This window comes from Rhinoraja longicauda, chromosome 10, assembly GCF_053455715.1.
Source record: "Rhinoraja longicauda isolate Sanriku21f chromosome 10, sRhiLon1.1, whole genome shotgun sequence".
In the NCBI taxonomy this organism is placed as follows: Eukaryota; Metazoa; Chordata; class Chondrichthyes; order Rajiformes; family Arhynchobatidae; genus Rhinoraja; species Rhinoraja longicauda.
The window spans coordinates 4576660-4595628 of NC_135962.1; the positions used below are offsets into that span (position 1 = coordinate 4576660).

An 18969-nucleotide genomic window follows, 5' to 3' on the forward strand; every position below is an offset into this window, starting at 1 on the left:
GAGTATTCTGAGGTTTCTTATTTAAATGGTGCACTTAAATGGGCAAAGGCTGATTAGGGATGGTCAGCATGGTTTTGTACTTGGGAGGTTGGTTTTGTCTCGCAAATCTGGTTGTGTTTTTGGAAGATGTGACCAGAAAGTTTGAAGAGGGCAGAGCTTGTACATTTGGACTTCAGCAAAGCATTCAACAAGGTTCCATAGGCTGCTATGCAAGGTTAGATTGCATGGGGTCTAACGAGAGATAGCTGAATGGATAGAAAATTGGCTTCATGGAAGGGTGCAGAGGTTGATGGTGGAAGGTTGCTTTTTGGTCTGGAGGCCTGTGACTAGTGTGTGCCCCAGGGTTCAGTGCTGGACCTGTTACTGTTTGTCATCTACATCAATGATTTGGATAAGAACATATTGGGCAAGTTTTGCAGATAATATACAAGTGGTATTGCAGATGGTGAAGATGGGTGTGAAAAAATGCAGCAGAATCTTGATGAGGTGGGTTAAGGATTGGTTGATAGAATTTAATGCAGTGAAATTTGAGGTAAGGAAAGTCTAACATGGGCAGGACCTGCACAGTGAATGGCAGGGGTCTGGGCCGTGTTATTGAGCAGAGGGATCCAGGAGTCTTCTTGCGTACGGCGTGCACAGCCTAACGTCGTAAGCCAAGGGTAGGCATCCAGGCCACGGCAGCATCAGTTGATGGGTGGGTGGCCTTGATGCCACCAGGGAAAAACCTCTGAGCAGTCACTCATGGTGTGGGATGGTCTGGTCTGGATGTCCGCAGTCGCAAGCAGGGCTGTCTGACGTCTCCCACTTGTGCAGGTGATGGGCTGTTCTTGCATGGAGGGTGCAGATCCTGTTCAGGGTTAGCCATTGCTTGTGATGGAGGTCAAATCCCGGTGGTTTCACTGTGGGGTCTGTGATGACCTCTCCGTTGTTGGTGTTGGCATCTTTCCAGGCGCTGCGCCACTCAGTCTTGGGGTCAAAGTCTTCCATGGATTTGGCTGAAGACCAAAAGGGTTTGCTGGACTTCAGGCGCATTTTGGGCAGATTGTTCAAGTCAGCATGGATGGGAAGGTCAGAGTTAGCCTCGATGGTGCACCAATATTTCAACACCCTCTCCCTTCTGCGTATGCTGGGAGGGGCGATGTGAGAGAGGACAGGGAGCCACTGCAAAGGTGTTGACTTAAGTGTCCCTGATATAAAATCACGAGGAATAGATTGGGTAGATGCACAGAGTCTCTTGCCCATAGTAGGGGAACTGAGGACATAGGATTAAGGTGAGGGGGAAAAGATTTAACGGGAATCTGAGAGAGAACCTTTTTGCACATAGGGTGGTGGGTGTATGGAACGAGCTGCCAGAGGAAGTAATTGAGGCAGGGGCTACCATAATGTTTAAGACACAATTAGCCGGGTACATGGATAGGACCAGTTTAGAGGATATGGGCCAAACATCGGCAGGTGGTACTAGTGTAGCTGGGACATGTTGGCTGATGTGGGCCGAAGGGCCTGTTTCCACGCTGTATGACTCTATCTCACTACATTGACGATGCATTGACGTATGCCTCCTGCACCCACGCAGAACATTGATTTCATTAACTACCACCGACTTCCGACCTGTCTTTAAATTCAATTGGACTATCTCTGACACCTCTCCCGTTTCTTGATCTCTCTGCCTCCATCACAGGGGACAGACTATCGACTGACGTCTGCGACAAACCTACCGACTACCACAGTTTTCTGGACTGCACTTCCTTCCACCCTGCCTCTTGCAAAGATGCTGGACACTACTATCAATTTCTGTCTCTGCTGCATCTGGTCTCGGGATGAGGCTTTCCATTCTCGGCCATTTAAGCGGCTTTTGGTGGTGTTTAAGAAGCTTTTAGAGGCACGGAGAAGTGCAGGCAATAGATGGATATGTATCATGTACAGGTGGATGAGATCAGTTTAACTCAGCGGGCAGCATCTCTGGAGAAAATGAATAGCTCATGTTTTGGGTCAAGATCCTTCTTCAGACTGAGTGTCAGGGGAAAGGGAAACGAGTGATATAGAAGGTAAATGGAACAAATGAATAAAAGATATGCAAAAAGCAACGATGATCGAGGAAAGATGGAGACCACAATGGTGATAACGAGTTATACAGACAGTGAAACTCTACAGGACGACAGGAAAAGGTGATAACGAAGGGAAAGGGATACGAACAGTGAATCTACTAGCAAGACGACTAGTGTCGTGGAGGGACGGAGAGAGCGGATGCGAGAGTTACCTGAAGTTAGCGAAATCAATATTCATACTGCTGGGTTGTAAGCTGCACAAGAGAAATATGAGGTGCTGCTTCTTGCACCTCCTCCAACCTCATTTACTGTTCCAGGTGTGGACGCTTGTATATCGGCGAGACCAAGTGTAGACTGGGCGATTGTTTTGCTGAACACCTTCGCTCAGTCCGCCTTGGCCTACGCAATCTCCTGGTTGCCAAACACTTAATTCCCATTCCCATACTGACCTATCCCGTGTGCCTCCATTGTCAGAGTGAGGCCACATGCAAACTGGAGGAACAGCACATCATATTCTGTTTGGGTATCTTACAATCCAACAGTATGAATAATGAGTTCTCAATTACAACCGCCCCTTCCCTCCCCTGCCTCCTACCTTCCCCATGTTTCACAATTTGCAACTCTTCACTCCTTTTCTCTCGCATCTTATGTCTTTACAACTCAGACCTTTGTCGAACGATCTGCCTATCAAACCCCCCTCACCTATAGCTAGCCGCTTAAATAAATCTCCTGCTAACCTTTGTCCTGCGTCTCCCCCCCCCCCTCCCCAATTGGGTCTCGTGTCTTAGGAATTTTTGTAAAGTAACCAAAAAGGTTGATGGGAGCAAAGCTGTAGACGTTTTCTATATGGAGCTCAGCGAGGCATTTGATAAGGACCCGCATGGTTGGCTGCTCTTTAAGGTAGATCGCGTGGAATACAGGGTGAGCCAGCCGACTGAATAGAGAATTGGCTTCATCCTCGCCTGCATTGGTCAGTATTGAGTATACAAGCCATACTCAATAGTTATATTCATAGGCTGCATTTGAAGTATTGTGTACAGTTCTGGTTGCCCCATTATTGAAGGATGTAGGGGCTTTGGAGAGGTGCAGAAGAGGTTTATCAGAATGTTACCTGGATTAGGGGGTAATAGCTACAAGAAGATGTTGGACAAACTTGGATTGTTTTCTCTGGATTGTCCGAGGTTGAGGGGAGACCTGATAGAAGTATATAAACAGAGTCATGGAGTGATATGGCGTGGAAATGGGCCCTTCGGTCCTAACTTGCCCACACTGGCCAACAGGTCCCAGCTACTTGTCCTATCCATGTACCTGTTTAGCTGTTTCTTAAACGTTGGGGTAGTCCCTGCCTCAACGACCTCCTCTGCCAGCTTGTTCCATACCCCCACCACCCTTTGTGTGAAAATGTTACCCCTCAGATTCCTATTGAATCTTTTCCCCTTCACTGTAAACCTATGTCCTCTGGTCCTCGATTCACCTACTTTGTGTCTACCCGAAACGTTACCCAGTCTGAAGAAGGGTCTCGACCCAAAACGTCACCCATTCCTTCTCCCCAGAGATGCTGCCTGTCCTGCTGAGTTACTCCGGCATTTTGTGTCTACCTTCGATTTAAACCGACATCTGCCGTTCTTTCCTACACATTGTGCATCTACCCGATCTATTCCTCTTATGAGAATCATAAATAGGATAGACAGTCGGAATGTTTTTTCGCAGCATGAAAATATAAGACATTGGGGCAAAGTCGAAAGGATATGTGTGGGGCAAGCTTTTTTTCAACACCATAGTGGGTGCCTAGAACACGCTGCCAGGTATGGTGGTGGAGGCAGATACACTTTTATATAAGCACGTGGAGATGCACGGAATGGAGAGGTATGCATCGTGTGTGGGCAGATGAGGTTAGGTTATCTTAGCTCTATATTCAGCACAAACATTGTGAGCTGAAGTGCCTGGTTCTCTGCTGTACTTTAAGATGTTTCTGTGCTAATCATTGTCCTCAGGTGCTCACTATGCCTTGTATAGTTTGCTTTGTGCCAGGTCATTGCCCAACTCTACCTTCACTGCCTATCTTGCTGTGTAGTTGGGAACACTGCAGTTGCAATTCACAATGTTATGTGTTAAAGGCCCCTTTGAGTTCTACAAAAACCATCCCAGTGTTCCCCAACCAGAAGCCTTGGATGAACCAGGAGTTCAGCTTTTTTCAGAGGACCAGATTACGGACATTCAAGTCTGGCGGCGCAGCGCTATGCAAGAAATCCAGATATGTCCTTGATAAAGCCATTAAAAAGGCTAAAATGGGCTTTTGTACTAAACCAGAGGATGGGGTGGATGTTTGGCAGCTGTGGCAGGACATGCACGCTTTTGCTTCCTTCAGGGTGAAATCGGGGCAGCTCAATCGACAGTGAACCAAGAAGAGTAGGATGCCTCGATGACTACCGACCAGTGGCATGAACGTCCGTGGTGATGAAATGCTTGGTTACGGCGTATGTCAACTCCTATCCCAACTGCTACAATTTGCCTGCCGCCACAACAGGTCAATAAAGCATGCGATCTCACTGGCTTTCCACTCTGGATTGGACCACTTGGACAATAAAAATACATAGGTCAGGCTGTTTTTCATCAACTACAGCTCTCTTCAGCATCCAAGCTCGGAATTGGTTCTCTGCTCATACCTTTTTAACTGGATCTTCGACTTTCTCATCAGCAGACCATAATCCGTACAAATTGGCATCAACACTTCCTCCTTGGTAACAATCAGCACAGGAGTACCACAAGGCTGCGTGCTTCGACCTCTGCTCTACTCGCTCTATCCTCACGACTGTGTAGCCGGACACAGTTCCAACTTCATCTTCAAGTTTGCCGACGACACCACTGTTGTTCGATGAATGACAGATTACAGTGAGTTAGAGTATAGGAGGGAGATCGATCGACTGACCAAATTGTGCCATTTTGTGAAAGCGAGATGTTGCCGAACAAATCTGTTGGAATGCTTTGAGGAAGTAAATAGCAGGATAGACAAAGGTGGGTCGGTGGATGTTATTTACCTGGATTTTCAGAGGCCTTTGATATGGTGTCACATGTGAGGCTGCTAATGAAGATGAGAGGCCATGGTATCAGAGGGATACTAGCATGGATAACAGGTTGGTTGGATGGCAGAAGGCACAGGGTGGCAATAAAGGGGACTTTTTCTGGTTGGCCGTCAGTGACTAGCGGTGTTCCGCAGGGGTCGGTGCTGGCCTCCTACTCACGTTGTGTATCAATAATTTGAATGAAGGAATGAAGGCTTTGTGGCCAGGTTTGCTGATTATACGAAGATTGGGGATTTTCTAAATGGAGAGTGAATTTAGAAATCTGAGGGGCAAAGGGACTCGGGAGGGCTGGTATAGGATTCCCAAAAAGTTAATTTGCAAGTTGAATCGGTAGTAATGAAGGCAAATGCAATGTTGGCATTTATATTTAGAAGGCTAGAATATAACAAACGGGGATGTAATGCTGAGGCTTTAAATGGCTTTGGTCAAACCACATTTGGGGTATTGCGAGCAGTTTTGGGCCCCATACCGAGGAAGGATGTGCTGGCGTAGGAGAGGGTCCAGCTGAGGTTAACGGGAATGATCCTAAGAATGATTGGGTTAACATTAGGGTTAGCCATGATTGAATGGTGGAGTAGACTTGATGGTCCGAATGGCCTAATTCTGCTCCTATAACATGAGATTTATTGAAACATATAAGATAATTAGGGGATTGGACACATTAGAGGCAGGAAACATGTTCCCAATGTTGGGGGAGTCCAGAACAAGGGGCCACAGTTTAAGAATAAGGGGTAGGCCATTTAGAACGGAGATGAGGAAGAACTTTTTCAGTCAGAGAGTGGTGAAGGTGTGGAATTCTCTGCCTCAGAAGGCAGTGGAGGCCAGTTCGTTGGATGCTTTCAAGAGAGAGCTGGATAGAGCTCTTAAGGATTGCGGAGTGAGGGGGTATGGGGAGAAGGCAGGAACGGGGTACTGATTGAGAGTGATCAGCCATGATCGCATTGAATGGCGGTGTTGGCTCGAAAGGCTGAATGGCCTACTCCTGCACCTATTGTCTATTGTCTATTGTCTAACAGCCTTTCTATCAATGTCAGTAAGACCAAGAAACTGATTGTGGAATTTGGAGGAAGGACAAGGATCCAACCCTGTCTCCTTCGGGACGGTGGTAGAGAGATTCAAAAGTTTCCAATTCCTGGGCATGCATATTTCTGAAGTTCTGCCCTGGACCCAGCTCATTGATGCATACATAAAGATAGCCCATCACCACCATGACTTCCTTAGAAGATTGAGGAGATTTGGTATATAAATGAATACTCTCTTTGAACTGCTACAGGTGCACAGCAGTGAGTGAAGAAGGGTCTCGACCCGAAACACCACGTATTCCTTCTCTCCAGAGATGCTGCCTGTCCCGCTGAGTTATTCCAGCATTTTGCGTCTGTCTTCGGTTTAACCCTGCATCTGCAGTTCCTTCCTGCACAGTAGAGAACATATTAAGTGGTTGTATCACGGTCTGATTCGGCAACTCGAACGCTTAGAAAGGAAGTAGATTGCAAAAAAGTGATCACTGCCAGACCATCACGGGTATTGAACTCCCATAAAAAAAAATATATATTGATCATTTTTTTGTTTAATATGAGTTTTACAGAGTATTATATTTACATATGTTGTGTTGCTGTAAGTAAGAATTTTATTGTTCAGTTTTGGGACGTACACTTTTGACCCTTGGCACCTCTCCGGGCCATGGCGATGTGCATGGAAGGGCTTGGCGGTTTGCCTATTGGGTACGACGGGCGTGTCAGGCCTGCTGCTGGAGGATGCAAGGTTTGCCGCACGGCATCACGGCTCCATTTTACCTCTTGGAATGATGCAGAAGATCGTGTGGACTATTTCATAGAGCATAGGAGTTATTCTCTGGGTCTCACCATTGCTTTTTCCTCAATCTATAAATAAATTGAATTGCCTAGTTATGTTTGTGGGAAGTAGTGGTATGGGAATTGGCTGCAGTATATTCTATATTACAGCATAGTACACTTAAAGTGTACTAAGTAGTCAGTATGTTTTTCACAATTTCACTACTTTTTAACATACAATTTTAAACAAAATATAAAATGACTCTTAATGCCAGGCAACATCCCAGGGTCCTGTTTTCAAGACATGGGACAACTGGTTTTAAGCTGGCTGCAAAAAAAAGCTGGTCTTGTTAGGCAGAGCAGAATGATTGCTTTGCATATGACCTCAGTTTGGACTTGAACCTAAGAGGTTGAGATGAGTGGAAAGGAGATTTGGGTTGGGCAGAGCTGAGGAGTTCAAGTTAAGGTCCATAGTGCAAAGTTATCAGACTAACATTGCTCAGGAGTGCAGTAGAAATTAATGTTGGAACTGTAAAACTTTGATAAATGTCTCGTGTGTCATTTATGTGAGCTGAAGATAGTGGATGTAGCTTAATGTTATACTTAACTGAAGATTACATGAGGACATCTTGGTTGTATCGACATAGACTAATGTTAAAACTAGTCCTTAGCACATTTTATTTCTCCAATTTTTAATACGCTAATGAAATATGAATGGTATTTTTCAGTGTTTATTTTAAGTAAATGTGGTGCTGGATGCACCATGCCAGAATTTAAGTGGTAATCTTCAATTTTAATATCTGCGGAATGCTGTTTAATGTATAAGAAAATAACTGCAGATACTGGTACAAATCGATTTATTCACAAAATGCTGGAGTAACTCAGCAGGTCAGGCAGCATCTCAAGATGCTGCCTGACCTGCTGAGTTACTCCAGCATTTTGTGAATAAATCAAGCTGTTTAATGTATATTGAACAGGATTTTCATTCTTTCAAGGCTAGTTCAACAACAGATGAACAAGCATTGTCACAACAATTACTTTCCCTACCGAAGCTGTTCACTTTGAATCTGCTTCGATGGGTCTTAGTTTATCTGAAATGGGAGGATTTTGTGGCAGTTATGCACGCTCCTTAATATGTAATCAAGCATCTGATCCTGTTTTTAAACTTCTTTCCTGGTGGAAACAATTTTAAATATCTTTTTCTTTGTCTCTGAGCATCTCTAGACTGGGAATATAGTTCATGAGAGTTTATTTCAAAATATGCTAGAGTTCTTAGGGTAAAATCTCAAATGAATTTTGACGTAATTGAAATGCAGAGTAAAATACAAATTTAACATGCCTAAATCATTACAATGCGGGATTGAAGAAAGTCAAAGGCTTTATGTCTTCTTGAAAAACAAAGTAGGACAGCTCAAGGATAAAGGAGGGAACTTGTGCTTTGAGTCCGAGGATGTAGGTGAGGTACTAAATGAGTTATTTGCATCTGTGTTCACCAATGAGAAGGACACGGAGGATAGTGAAATCAGTGTGTGGAATACTAATATGCTAGGTCAGTTTGAGATCAAGGAGGTGATGTTGGTGCCCTTGTAGAGCAGTAAGGTGGATAAATCCCTAGGTTCTGATGGGATCTATCCCAGATTATTGAGAGAGGCAAGAGAAGAGATTGCATGGGCCTTGATGAAGATATTTGTATCTTCTCTAGCCTTCAACGAGGTCCCAGAAGACTAGAGAGAAGCCATCATGTTACTCTGTTTAAGAAGGGAAGTAGGGATATCCAGGAAATTATAGGCCTGTGAGCTTCATGTTAGTGATTGGAAAGCCATTGGAGAGGATTCTTTAGGATAGGATGTACACTCATTTGGAAGAGAATAGGTTATGGGAGGATGGGTTAGTTAGTAAGTGCAGGTGATACTAAAATTAGTGGATTAGCAGACAGTGAGGAAAGTTGTCAGAGTATATATTGAGATACAGACCAGGTACAAAAATGGGCAGAGAAATGGTAAATGGCATTTAATCTGAGTAAGTGTGAGGTTTTGTTCTTTGAAAGGTTGAATGTAGAGGAAAGTATACAGTTTATGCTAAGGCCCTTAACAGCAATGATGTTCAGAGGAATCTTGGGTTCCCTGAAAGTGGTAACGCAAGTAGATTATGGTCAAGAAGGTATATGGTATGCTTGTCTTCATTAGTCGGGACATTGAGTATAAGAGCCAGGAGGTCATGTTGCAGCTTTATAAGAATTTAGTTTGGTCGCATTTGGAATGTTAAATGCACGTCTCGTCAGCTCATTACAGGAAACGCGCAGACTTTGGAGAGGGTGCTGAAGAGGCTTACCAGAATACTGTATTAGATATAAGGAGGTTTTGGACAAACTTGGATTGTTTTATCTGGAGCACAGGAGGCTGAGGGGGGACCTGATAGAAGTATATAAAATTGTGAGAGGCATAGATAGGGTAGATAGTCTGAACTTATTCCCAGGGTGGAAATGTCAAAGACTAGAGAGCATAGCTTTATGTTGAAAGGGGCAAAGTTTAAAGGCGATTGGCAGGGCAGGTTTCTTTACACAGTGGTTGGTGTCTGGAACAAGCTGCCAGGGGTGGTGGTGGAGGCCGATATGATAGGGACGTTTCAGAATCTTTTAGAAAAGCACATGGATATGCAGACAATTAGAGATATGGATCATGTGCAGACAGATGAGATTAGTTTGACTTGGCATCATGTTTGGCATGGACATTGTGGGCCAAAGGGCCTGTTCCTTTGCTGTGCTGTTCTATATTCTATGATAGTGTCTGAGCCAGAAGATTGAATTCAACATTGAACCACACCCCCTCCCACCCGGTCACTGTTGCCTGAGGTCTTCCACACTCTGACATCTGAATGTCCTCTTCAGGAAACATGGTTTCCTCCTCCAGTTGTGGACGATTCAGTGTCTCCCCCATTTCCTGCAGGTCTGCTTTTGCTTGATCGCCACCCCCCCCCCCCCCACTACCATTCTGACTAAACAGGAATAGTGTTTCTCATGTCCTTGCCTTTCATCCCACCAGCCTCTGCATCCAAAGTATCGTTTAATATATACTTTCCCCTCCCAAAGTATGCAACACCTCATGCTTGGTTGGAATAAACTCCATCTGCCATTGCTCTGCCCATTTTTCCAATATATAATTCTTGACATTTCTGCTAGTTTTCGCACTGACACGCCACCAGTCACATTGTCCCCTTCCCATCTCTTGGTGCCGTAAGTAGAGACTCATTGATTTGTTCATTGCTTCCCATCCATCCCTTTCTCTCCCCAGGCACTTTGCCCTGAAACTGCATTAGGTGTCTCATCCGTCTCCACACCACGTCATTTGCCTCCATTCAAGAACCAAAACGGCCCTTCCTGTGAGATAGATATTTCCTTGCACCTCCTCTAACCTCCCCTTCAGTGCTCTAGATCTGGCTTCCTCTACATAGGTTAGGCCATTAGGCGACTGCTTCTCTGAACTCTTGCACTCAGTCCGCCAAGGACAGTTGGGGCTCCTGGTTACCAGTTAGCCACTTTAATTTCCTTCCCCATTCCCATGCTGGTCCGTCTGTTCTTTGCCTCTTGTGTCAGAATGCGGTACATGCGAACTGGAAGAATAGCACTTCATTCTGTTTGAATAGCCTACAACCCATTAGCGCAAATGCTGCATTATGAACTTGGAGGAAAACAACCTTTCCCCTGCTCCCCACCCCTCCTTATCTACGCAGTTCCGCCCACGCACACATTTCTCTTCACCGCCCTGCCCGCCAGAGGCCATTCCTTTACCCAGCTCCATCTGCACATCACCCACTGCTCCCTTTTCAAGGTTTTGCTATTTTTCTTCTTCCCACTACTACCATGTCTCTATCTACCCACCATCTCTCTGCACACTTCACTCCCTATCTTGCTTTCTTATTGGCTTACTATCTCCACCATTCTCTTGCCCAACTCCCCCTGCACATCCATACCTGGATCCATCTATCTCTCTTGCCATATCCCTTCCCCATGCCTCTTTCCACCAGCTATTTCCTCTCTTTCATCAATCTGAAACAATGACTGTCCATTTCCCTCCACAGACGCTGCCTGACCTGATTTTCTCCAGCAATTTGTCTTTTGCTCAAGATTCCAGCATCCACTGAGTTCAGCTTTATAGATTTGAGGACATAGTTTGTGATGGTGCATCAGAATGAGGGGGTGTTGTTATTTGCAGGGTGTAAGAACATTCAAATCTGGTGCATAAATGGGGATAATTTTAGTGGGTGATGGTAAATTGGTCAAAGGGCAGGAATCATTTACTTCGTAATCCAGAGGCGTTGAGGCTAATCCTGCTCAAACTGGCAGCTAATTATTGAGCAGCTATCAAATCTGAACAGTCATAAAGTCATAAGTGATAGGAGCTGAATTTGGCCATTCAATCATGACTGATCTATCTCTCTCCTAACCCCATTCTCCTGCCTTCTCCACATAACCCCTGGCACCTGTACTAATCAAGAATCTATCTTTCTCTGCATTAAAAATACCCATTGTCTTGACTTCCACAACTTTCTGTGGCAAAGAATTCCACAGATTCACCACCCTCTGACTAAAGAAATTCCTCATCATCTCCTCCCTAAAGGTGCATCCCTTAATTCTGAAGCTTTGACCTCTAGTCCTAGACTCACCCACTGGTGGAACCATCCTCTCCACATCCACTATCCAAGCCTTTCTCTATTCGGTACATTCCAATGAGGTCCCCCCTCATCCTTCTAAACTCCAGCGAGTACAGGCCCAGTGCCGTCAAATGCTCATCGCATGTTAACCCACTAATTCCTGGGATCATTCTTGTAAACCTCCTCTGGCCTCTCTCCAGAGCCAGCACATCCTTCCTCAGATATGGGGCCTAAAATTATTCACAATACTCCCAAGTGTTGCCTGACCAGCGCCTTATAGAGCCTCAACATTGCATCCCTGTTTTTGTATTTTTGCCCTCTTGAAATAAATGCTAGTATTGCGTTTGCCCTCCTTGCTGCCAATTTGACTTGCAAATTAATTTTTTGGAAACCTTGCACCAGCACTCCCAAGTCCTTTTGCACCTCTGATTTCTGGATTCTCGCCCCATTGAGAAAACAGTTTACGCCTTTATTCCTACTACCAAAATACTTTGCTGCACTATAATCCATTTGCCACTTCTCTGCCCACAATCTCTCAACTTGTTTAAGTCCTTCTGCAGAATTCCTGCTTTCACTACAGTAACTGCCCCATCCACCTATTTTCATATAATCTGCAAACGTCCACAAAGCCTTCAATCCCTTTATCCAAATCATTTATATACAACGTGAATAGTAACGGCTCCTGCATCTACCCCTGCGGAACACCGCTAGTCTCTGGCAGCCAACCAAAAAAAGCCCCATTATTGCCACTCTTTTTGCTATCTGCCATCCAGTCAATCTGCTATCCACGCTAGTATCTGCCCTTACCAAGACCTCTCATGTTCTTTTGCAGTCTTACCTGTGGCACCTTATCAAAGGCTTTTTGAAAATCTAAGTAAACCACATCCACTGACTCTCATTTGTGTGTCCTGCTATTTATTTCTTCAAAGAATTCCAGCAGATTCGTCAGGCAAGATCTCCCCTTTACAAAAACATGCTGACATTGGCCTCTTTTTATCATGATTTCTAAGTACTCCAGTCCTGAACAGAAGTTTGTTTACTGAGGGTGCAAGATTCTTCTGAAGAGCATTCAAGGTTTCAAGGTCAGTTTATTGTCACATGTACCAATGAAGGTACAGTGAAATTCAAGAAGCATTAGAATGATCTATTCAAGAATACAAATCTACAGTTGCTGATTAATTTAGCAAATGAGGTGAAATCATGTATTGACTACAACCTGATGCACAAACTGGCACAGCAATCAAACAAGACTAGAGAATTGAATAAATGGATGGAATCAGGGATTTTACTGCTTGGGGCATTGGAATTGGTACTGAGGGAGGAAGCATTGCCATCATGGTGGCCAGCTTCTCTTAAAGGGGATAAATTTGGAAAATTAAATAACAAAACGTTACAATGCGTCTAATGTTGCATTGTATAATAGCATTAATTAATAATTTTGTAGTGCGATCTCGCTTGCTCCATTTTGCACTGGGCCACTTAGACAATAAAAACACATACATTAGATTGTTCATAGACTGCAGCTCGGTATTTATTCACAAAATGCTGGAGTAACTCAGCAGGTCAGGCAGCATCTCGAGAGAAGGAATGGGTGACGTTTCGGGTCGAGACCCTTCAGACTGCAGCTCGGTGTTCAACACCATCATCCCCTCCAAACATGTCAGTAAGCTCGGAGAACTGGGTTTCTGTGCATCCCTTTGCAACTGGATCCATCAACAATAGAACACAAATTGGTTGGAATTGGCAACAATACTTCCTCCACCGATGACTATCAGCAGAGGGGCACCTCAACTCTGAATGCTCAGCAGCCTGCTCTATTCACTCTGTACCCATGACAGTGTAGCCAGACACAGTTCCAACTCTATCTTTAAATTCATTGATGGCACAACTGTTGTTAGGCAAATTATGTGTAATGATGAGTCAGTAGGAGGGAGATCAATCGTCTGATTGAATGGTGCCAGACAACAATCGTGCTCTCAACATCATTAGACCAAAAAGCTAATTGTTGACTTAAGAGGAAGGCTGAGGTTCCACAGACTTGCCTTCATCGATGGGTCGGCAGTGGAGAGAGTCAACGATATCTCTGAAGATGTGTCCTGGAGCCAGCACATTGGTGCAATCGTAAAGAATGCCCATCAATGCCTCTACTTCCGTACAAGGTTGAGGGGATTCAGTGTATCGACGAATATTCTCTTGAACCTCTACAGGTGTACGGTAAAGAGTCATTGTCATGCTGCGCGGAAATGGGCCTTTCAGCTCAACTTACGCATGCTGACCAACATGCCTCATTTACACTAGTCCCACCTGCCTACATTTGGCCCATATCCCACTTAACCAATACTATCCATGTGCCTATCTAAATGCTTCTTAAACATTGCGATAGTGCCTGCCTCAACTACCTCCTCTGGCATCTCGGTCCATACACCTGCCAACCTTTGTGGGAAAAAAAAAGTGAGCCCTCGGGTTCCTATTAAATCTTTCCCCCCTCACCTTAAATCTATGTCATTTGATTCTCGATTTTCCCTACTCTGTGCAAGAGACTCTGCGTTTACTTGATCTATTCCTCTCATGATTTTGTACACTCCTATAACATCACCCCTCATCCTCCTGCACTCCATGGAATACAGTCCTAGCCTGCTCTACCTCTCCCTGTAGCTCACGCCCTCGAGTGCTGACCACATCATCGTGAAGAGGCACTGTTTCAAAAAGGCAGCCATCATCAAGGACCCACCCCAATCTGGCAGTGCTCTAATATCACTCCTGCCATCGGGAAGAAAGTAGAGGATGCTGAAAACTGTAACGTTCAGGTACACCACCTTTCCATCAGGCTAGTGAACATTACGAACTCTAATTGAACTCTGAACTTCAAACTGATTGGGTTGCTCTAGGGACTTTGAGCTTTGTTTTGTTTTTACATTATATTGTTTTTTTATTTATTGAACATTTTTGTTGCGTTATCTATTGATTACAGTGTTTACAAACCTGTTGTACCGCTGCTGTAAGTAAGAGTATCGTTGGTCCGTTTAGGGACATATGACAATAAAACACTCGACTCTTCAGGAATACAATGGGAAGTATGATCATAATATGATTAGAATTTCACATTCATCATGAGAGTGACAGAGAAAGGTCTGTAAGACTATGTAACTAATCTTAAATGCAATCACAAAGATATGAGAATTGGCTAAAGTAGATTGAAGTAATTTAAAACAGGTCTTCCAATTAAATCAGTATTACATTTCCAAATTCAATAATTGTATACTAATGAATAATGTTTTTTGAAAGAGCTTTGTGATAGTTTCCAGAGTCCACTTTCAATCCAGTACATTGTCTCAGGCTCTAGATCCTCCTCCACAGCCAACCTCACTGAGGCACTAGAATCAATGTGCAATCTACTTGAAACGACTTATTTTTGAGAGCAAAGAGTGTTTATATATTCTTTGCTAGTTTTGTATTTGATTTATTTTATCAATTTTATGTTGTGTACTAAAATGTTCACTATCCATTGGCTTTACGCGTCTTTTCTTTCAAGCTGTGGAGATTTCACTTTTCTGGCGAAGTCTTTATTTGTCTAATGGACTGCAAATTGTGCAATAATTCCCATAGCTCTGACTCCAACTGCTATGCAGTCTTCCAGGTGGCAGGTTCATTCATGGTGTTTGGGATGGGTGGTGATAGGGAAGAAAGAATGAAAAGAGAGGAAGTAAGAAGAGGTCTGAGAGAGAGAGAGCTGCAAGGAACGAGATCGGTAACAATTGCTCTCTCGCTCTTGCAGACAAATGTGGCCCAGATGTCAATTTGCCAATGGTCTTTGCTTCTCTTCCCTTTCTTACCTCTTGCTATTTTGCCGCTATATGATAATGAACTGCAATGTTATTTATCAATGTGTGGGTAAAGGAAGTCGGAATGCACAAGGGCCCAAGGTGGGCGAAGAGGTTCGATAGGATTGGTGAACCCGTATAGGAACCAGCCCTGGAGCTCACACAATGTCCTTGCCGAATGTGATGCCAAATTAAACTAATCTCCTCTGCCTGCACGTGGTCCACATCCCTCAATAAGACTGCACACACTTGTGCCTACCTAAGAGCCTCTTAAATGCCACTATTCGTAACTATCTTACCACCATCCTTGGCAATGTGTTCAGAGACCCACCACTCTTTAGTTTAAAAAAAATTGCTATGCTCATTTTCTTTAAACTCTCCCCTCCCACCGTAAATGTATGCCCTCTGGTCTTTGACATTTCCAACCTGGCCAAAAGGTTCTGACTATGTACCTATTAATGCCTCTCATAATTTTATATACTTCTATCAGCTCTCCCCTCAGCCACCAATGCTCCAAAGAAAAGAATCCAGGATTGTCCAACTTCTCATTATAGCTCATACCCTCGAATCCAAGCATCATTCTGGTAAACCTCTTTGGTACCTTCTCCAAAGCCTCCACATCCTTCTTGTAATGAGCAAACTCTCCACATCCTTCATGTAATGAGGCGACCAGTAAGACACGCAATATTCCGAATGTAGAATAAGTCTTTTAGAGCTGCATCATGACTTCTTGGCTCTAATGCTTAATGCCGCGACCCATGAAGGCAAACACCCCATATGCCTTATTTGCCACTATCTTTGAATGAGTGGCAAAGAATTCCACAGATTCACCACCCTCGACTTAAGAAAGTCCTCATCTTCCTAAAAGATCGTCCTTTCATTTTGAGGCTATGACCTCTAGTTCTAGACTCTCCCACTAGTGGAAACATCCTCTCTACATCGACAAGCAAATCAGCAAGATTTTGTGAAGGGTTAGTTACCTCTAATTATTTTTTTGAGGATATGACGATCTTGGGTTATGAATTGTCCAAGAATGTCGTTCATATGGACCACTGCAAGACCTTTGTTAAGGTTCACATAAGATCATAAAACAGATGCAGAAATAGGCCATTCAGTCCATCAAGTCTGCTCCATCATTTGTCATGGCTGATCTATACTAGATCATACTAGATTTAAGGATTAAATTTTGGCAACAAATTGCATAAGAATGGTTGGCATTTCCTTGAAGAAGACAAAATTCAAGTTTATAATGGACTAGATTAGAGATTTTCACAGTATTTGAGAATTTAGTTGAAGGGAGTGACAATCTTAAAATTACAATGTTTATAAGTGAACGCGTGTAGTACTCCTTCACAAAGTGTTGTGAAAATCCCGTGTCATCTGACAGAAAAAAGCTTTGAGTGCTCACTAGCTTTTTCTTCCTTTTGGAAAATTTTGTAACTTGTGCATCAACATATTTGCTGACCTTTATACACAAATGTGTTCTTCCAAAAAAAAAGAGATGAAAGGCTTTTCCTTCCTACCCAACTTGTTGACCTAATGATTATCCCCAAGATTTGGAAGTAGTTGGTTTTTGAGGCAACCTTTTTTTAAGAAAGCAAAAGGTGTAATTGTGTTAGTTTTTATTTGATAGTTGCATGTTCTGAAGTATGAGCACGATTTGTTCCAGCCTTCTACATCAGCTGATTATCTTGCTCATGACCAAGCTGCCACTTAAGAGCCTTGCCACTTAGCGTCAGAACCAATTGGGCAAGTACGAATGGCCCTTCAGAACCAGATGAGGTATTCTGGGGGAAATGGTGTGGGTGGTGTGTTTGGGGAAATTCCAGGCCCCTCACACTGTCTATACTAAAGTTTTTCTAACTCTAATGTTGAAAGCTGCTGGCACCTGAGATAATACTTGTTTACCCAGAGGAAGCTTTCTGAGCTGCATTCAATGTGTTTCCTTGTGGCTCAGTGGTATATTTATCATATTACCGACTGTACAAAAATCTGCAATGTTTGAAGTAATACTGTGAGTATTGCCAATGGTGCTTTGTGTGAACAATTGCAGAATATCTATTGGCAGTTATAAATTTACAGAGGAAGCAGACTGCTTTTTTATCTTGAGATCTTGCTCTTGCACAAGCGTGGTGTACTTCAACATTTTGAGAAGTCTTCCAACAAGTATAGACAAGAATTGATACCTGATCAGAAAGTTCATACTGGAAGGATCATCATCTGTAAACACCTTGTCATCATCTGTAATAGATGAAATGTATTTATTGCTTTAGCAGATGAGTTGAGATCTGAAACATTGAATTCATTTATCACCATGTTTAGATAACACTAGACCGATATGCACCCGTTGGATGCAAATCTCTGCTGCGGATACGGCAACCCCCGCTGGGTGAAAACCTCTCCTGCGGGCCCAGCAACCCTATCGAACCGTGGACCCATTGTCGGGCAGGGAGTGTGCTCCGGGGCCATGGGCAGGCGAGGAAGGACAGGGAAAAACCACTGACCTTGACCCAGTTTCTCCTGTGGGCCGGGCAAGCCTCCCGCCACTGAAGATCCTGCGGGCCTGGCAACCCGTGCCCCTGGGCCATGGGCGGGCGAGGGGGGACAAGCAAAAGCCACTAACCACGGCACCGTTTCTCCTGCGGGCCCGGCAACTCTCCCTCAACTGACGATCCTGCGGGCCCGGCAACACGTGGACCCGTGTCCCCAGTGCCATGGGCGGGCGAGGGGGGGCAGGGAAAAGCCACTGACCTCGGCTCCGTCCTTCCAGTGCGCTGTAATCGGCGGCGACAGCCATCTTGTTTGACCCTCCACCGCCGCGCTGCACCACTGGAGGAAGGTCGGGTAGAAGGCACACCAGGACGGGTGCCGGTCCTCCCGGGGCGGGAGGGGGGGGGGGGGCGCATTTATTAAAGTTTATCAGGTAAATTGTTTTTTAAAAGTAACAAAAGTGGTTTTATTCAGAATGGTGAGTAGGGTGGGGCTAAAATTGTCACACTATCGTGTACCATTTTTTTCTGAATGAAAACTGCACAAAGAAACATACGGGACAAACAAACGGGGGAACAAACATACACGAAGTGGGGAACAAACAAGATGAGAGTTTTAGTAGTATATCTATAATATAGATATTCTCTAATTTTAAATCTTTTTTCCGGTCTGATTTTGGAACATCACTATTGTGCTCTTTGTTCAATCCAAATGACAGTTATCAATTGGATGCAACTGAATGAAAGTTGCAGTTGTTTGCTGTGGCAGAGGTTATTTTGCACACTGATATGGGAGAGGCAGGCCTGTTGCTGAATGTCTTGAGCAGTTTGGAAGCCTTAGCAAGGCTAGTGGTCTTCAATTTCCTTTCTGAACATCACCAGCTCAATCACATCTCTTCGCTGAGGGTGGCAGTATTTGGACAATTAATATATCAGTGAATCATACAGCCTGGAACTATTAATATGCTTCTTCGCTATGTTTAATACACCCAATGGACAGCAGTGCTCAAGTCAAGCTGGAGGTGTAGGGTGCATTAAGATGTCAGTTCCCTGTGTGCTCTCCTGTGCATTTGGTGTAGTTGGTATTACAA

General features: G+C 44.2%; 1 protein-coding gene across 4 annotated transcripts in view; it reads left to right on the forward strand.

The window, feature by feature from the left end:
• The window catches only part of ino80 (INO80 complex ATPase subunit), a 144467-nt gene that overhangs the window by 4700 nt on the left and 120798 nt on the right, over window positions 1-18969 (forward strand). The window contains exon 1 of one of the 4 annotated variants that reach the window (XM_078406100.1): window positions 4923-4937. The exons of the other annotated variants lie outside the window; for them this stretch is intronic. The gene's annotated coding sequence lies outside the window, so the exon portion shown is untranslated. Of the gene's footprint in view, window positions 1-4922; window positions 4938-18969 lie in introns of those variants that run through there. 4 annotated transcript variants of the gene reach the window in all.